The sequence below is a fragment of the Anabrus simplex genome, chromosome 1, assembly GCF_040414725.1.
Source record: "Anabrus simplex isolate iqAnaSimp1 chromosome 1, ASM4041472v1, whole genome shotgun sequence".
NCBI lineage: Eukaryota > Metazoa > Arthropoda > Insecta > Orthoptera > Tettigoniidae > Anabrus > Anabrus simplex.
Genome location: NC_090265.1, coordinates 91541040 through 91545652, shown reverse-complemented (window position 1 = coordinate 91545652; position 4613 = coordinate 91541040). Strand labels below are relative to the sequence as shown.

The following is a 4613-nucleotide window of genomic DNA, read 5'->3' as shown; positions in this document are numbered from 1 at the left end:
CACAGATCTGAGTCGCCCCAAATAGGCCTGGCTCAGCCAGTCGACACCATAACCAAAATAACTTACGCGCCGCATAACACGCATTCATATCGCACATCAAGGCGAACATGAATCGTACACCACCAGCGTTAAACCATATTACAGAACATATTTAGAGGGCATAATGTGCAAAAGCCGCCAAGTCCACATTGACAAAATATTCAGAAATTGAGAAAAACGTGCCTCTGCTTTACTATTTGTAGTTATCATGCGTGCATTGGACAAGTGATATGTAAGGGGTTTGGGAATAATGTGAGCAAAGAAAAAGAAACGTATACCAATTATTTTCGATGTAAATGTGGATTTTAGTTTGGACTTGGAGGGTTTTGGTTGGAACATGGTAGTAATCATCAATTCAAAATTCTGTCATGTAGAAGAATGAGAAGTTAAGTCTCTGCAATCAAGTATTTTGTGTTAACAATGACATATTTCAATAATAAAAAGCTTTTTAAAAACGTAAACTCAAGAATAATGGTTAATTGAATGCTTGACGTGGCTTCCCAGCACTATTGCAAGTGGGATAAAGCGGCAATGACTTTGCAGAATATCTGCAACAATAATAAACATTATTGTCAGAACGGTGGTTTCATTTTATAGCTTTGACTCAAAATAGTACTAAAGTAGAATATAAAATGTCATAGCTAAACATCTAAACATACATACCTTATCTTCTTTTCTCTCTCGCGTTTCTGGTTGCTAGGATACGCTTTTCGCTTCCAACCTCTCCCTGGATCGCATGGAGTTATTTTAACAGAACAATCTTCCATGTTATTAATATATTTCGTGATAATTTAAACAAATTTATGTGATCTTACGACCTGAAAAACTGCTCTGAAATGAAACCTATGCAGAGTAAAGACATGAACTATGTCACGTGAGATTGATGAACAGTTTCATTGGCTCCTGTGGACTTGGCGGTTATTGCTTGAAACTGCAAATTTTTACATGTATTTATAACACGAAATGTCGGGTTTTGCTTATGAGTAATAGACTACAACCAAAGAATTCTTAATTGCGCACATAATGGCGTATACAGCTCAAAAATGTCAGAAATTGGACTTGGCAGGTTTTGCGTATTATGTCCTCTGCTCAAGCCAGACGTCGAAGCCGAAGAGAAATAAAAGGTCTTCAATCAAAACCACAAACTCATCACACACACGAAACAATCGGATCAGTCTAACTTTCGCTCAACGTAGGAACGAAAACATAATAAGCAGACATGAAGAAAAAGTAAGGAAACTGAAATAAGTCTGCAGCAAATAAATAAATAAATAAATAAATAAATAAATAAATAAATAATACACATAACAGGGATCTCTCAGTAAACAAAACCAACATAACTATGACAAGCCAAGGAAGGATAAATAGGATAAATACCTGGAGATTGAATAAATCAATTTCATTGATTCCAAGTAATCGTATTCGTTGACTCTGAACTGAGAGAGTCATACAAGGTAAAGTATGAATCTTTTTGAAATACCACTTATATGAGATGAAAATTATCTCGTAGACTAACGTCTCCATCTTTTTGATCCAAGCCATTATTGTCCCCAGATCAGAGATCACACGAATCAAATATAAGCTAGGAAAAAATGCTTTGCCAATCCTCCGTTACATGAGGTGCCATCTGTCTAATCGGGATGAACTACAGGTCCAGTTAGGTATAGAGAATACTAACCAGTCACAACTTACTGATCTATGACATCGTAAAGAATGCGATATCAGTAAAGTAAAATATGAAGGTAATGAAATCCGGCACATCCTCCAGGCAAATATTGGGATGACACCTAACTTAAGGCCACGACCGCTTCCTTCCTTCTTCCTTGCCTATCCCTTCCAATCTACCGTCCCCCCACAAGGCCGCTGTTCAGCATAGCAGGTGAAGCTGTCCGAGCGACGTACTAGTCCTCCTTCCCAGTTGTATCCCCCGTGGCAAAGTCTTAAGCTCTGCTCTTGACGCGGTAGAGGTGGGATCCCTCGCTGAATCCGAGTGAGAAACCGACCCTGGAGGGTAAACAGATTGAGAAAGAAAGAAAGAAAGAAAGAAAGAAAGAAAGAAAGAAAGAAAGTTGCACATGTTCATATCCAGTACAGCTATCTACGAACGGCATTTATATAGCAATGAAGGCTTTCAAGGTTGCACTTGCTGAGATCAGTAGCTGACACCACCGATTTCTCGAGAGGAAAATAGATCTTGCTAATTGTGCTTTTCTTTCTTGAATAATATCGAAGTCCAATAAGAAGACCTCGAAGCGAAAGAGACGAGGTGGCCGAGTGGTAAAGGCGTTGGACTGCTAATCCAATGTGCTCTGCACGCGTGGGTTCGAATCCCATCCACGTCGATCATTTTGGTGTTCATCATGTTCAGGGGTCTTTGTCTCACCTAGTGGGAGGGTGCGTTATGTGACCCCAGTGCCTAAATTCCATTCGGATGTGGGCAATGTCAGCTCATCGTTGTTCAAATCATCCCGTCTTTTAAATCTTTCTTTTCCTTCTTAATCCGTTTACTTTCCAGGGTTGGTTTTTTTCTTCGGAATCCCACCTCTACAGCCTCAATGGCAGTGTCTTGGAGCGTGAAACTTTCGCATTCGACTACTGTTCGGTTGCGAGAACTGGTATTATAGCCTAACCCTAAGATGCCATTTAGAAGACCACAGACATTTCAAAACAACATTTTGAAACGTATGATAAGAGGACGTCCGCCTCTACGGCGTAGTGTTTAGTCTTTAGTGTGATTAGCTGCCATCCCCGGAGATCCGGGTTCTATTCCCGCCTCTGCCAAGGAATTTGAAAAGTGGTATGAGGGCTGGAACGGGCTCCACTCAGCCTCGGGAGGTCAACTGAGTAGAGGGGGTTCGATTCCCACCTCAGCCATCCTCGAAGTGGTTTACCGTGGTTTCCCATTTATCCTCCAAGCAAATGCTGGGATGGTACCTAACTTCAGGCCACGGCCGCTTCCTTGCCTATCCCTTCCAATTTTCCCATCCCCCTACAAGGCCCCTGTTCAGCATAGCAGGTGAACCGCCCGGGCGAGGTACTGGTCTTCCGCCTCAGTTGTATACCCTCGACCCAAAGTCTCACGCTCCAGAACACGGCCCTTGAGGCGGTAGAGGTGGGATCCCTGCCAAGTCCGAGGGAGAAAACAACCCTTGAGGGAAAACGGATTAACCCCTTCAGACCCAGTGTCCATTACAATGGACACAACATATTCCCTCTTATAATTGAAATGAAATGGCTTCTGCAGTATTTTTGACTATTTGTCCATCTCACTTCACATGTATACTCAACATATATATAGTGCTGCAGCCAGTGTTGGCAGCTGGAACTGCAGGAATAAACATTCTGTACAAGATGGCTGCCCCTTCCAGAGGCAATGAAGGTATGCTATGTTTATCTTTCTATTCTGAGTACTTAAATGATCTAGATCTTCTTTTGTTTTATCAGTATTTAAGCTAGGAATATATAAAAAGACATTTGGTTGTAATTCCTCAATTGCTTCACCACTTCAAAATATATGGTGAGTTGTCAAAATATGATGTCTACTATAATGGACATTACGTCTCGATTGTTGCTGTCACTGTGGCAGGCACATAACCTTACAGTGACTGTTCAGGTGTTATTTTATGTAACTTACTATCGTCAGAGTATCATTGTGTTATGTCTTACTTTACAGTCATTCAGTGAATGATACATTCTTCTTTGAACAATGCATAATTACATGTTTTGTTAACTTTTTTGTGACTAGCATGAGTTTTGATAAGTTTGTTGTGCATATATTTTATCACTAAATTTTTATGCTGTTCGATTTCAAAAGACGACTTTGCTGCCTTCAATAATAAAAATAACAATGTGGTTGTATTGTTTCAGAATAATACAATCCTTCACCTCCATCAGGAGCAGAAAACAATTCTTGACCTGTTGGAAGATGGTACCGGTATCCTATCAGATTTGGATGTACCGGTATTAGAAAGTGATCAGAGAAGCAAGCAAGAAAGAGAGAGGCTATAATGACTAGGTGACAAGTCAGGATGGAAACACTGTGCTGTGCAAGTGGGTTGATAACAGATTTGTAGTACTGGCCTCAAACTTTGTTGGAGTTGGTGAAGAAGATGAGGTACAGAGATGGGACAAGAAAACTAGGAAATACATTATGGTGAGGAGACAAAAAATTGTAAAGTTGTATAACCATAGCATGAGTGGAGTCGACAAGATTACATAATTTTTATAAAATCAAGGAAATGGACATTGCGCATGTTCTTTCATGCAGTTGATATGGCTTGTGTCAATAGCTGGCTTGAATACAAACGTGATTGTGAAAAGAATGGGATTCAATCCAAGAAGATCCTGCACTTGCTGCATTTTAGAATGAGGATTGGAGAAGCCCTAGTCAAAATGAATAAACGAGCAAATGTCCAAAGACGAGGTCGACCCAGCTCCAGTGACATCAAAACTCCGCTATCTGGGAAAAAGCAGAAGGTTGAAGTTCGACCAACTGTTGAGATTCAGAGAGATTTGACAGATCATATGCCCAATTATGATGAGAAAGATGAAGCAGTGCGATGTACGAACACCGG

General features: G+C 40.6%; 1 non-coding gene across 1 annotated transcript; it reads left to right on the top strand.

Moving 5' to 3' along the window:
• The first annotated feature begins 2299 nt into the window (after positions 1-2299).
• On the top strand, positions 2300-2381 carry TRNAS-GCU (transfer RNA serine (anticodon GCU)). Its single transcript has one exon. It is a non-coding gene; the product is annotated as a tRNA-Ser (tRNA).
• The last annotated feature ends 2232 nt before the right edge of the window (positions 2382-4613 follow it).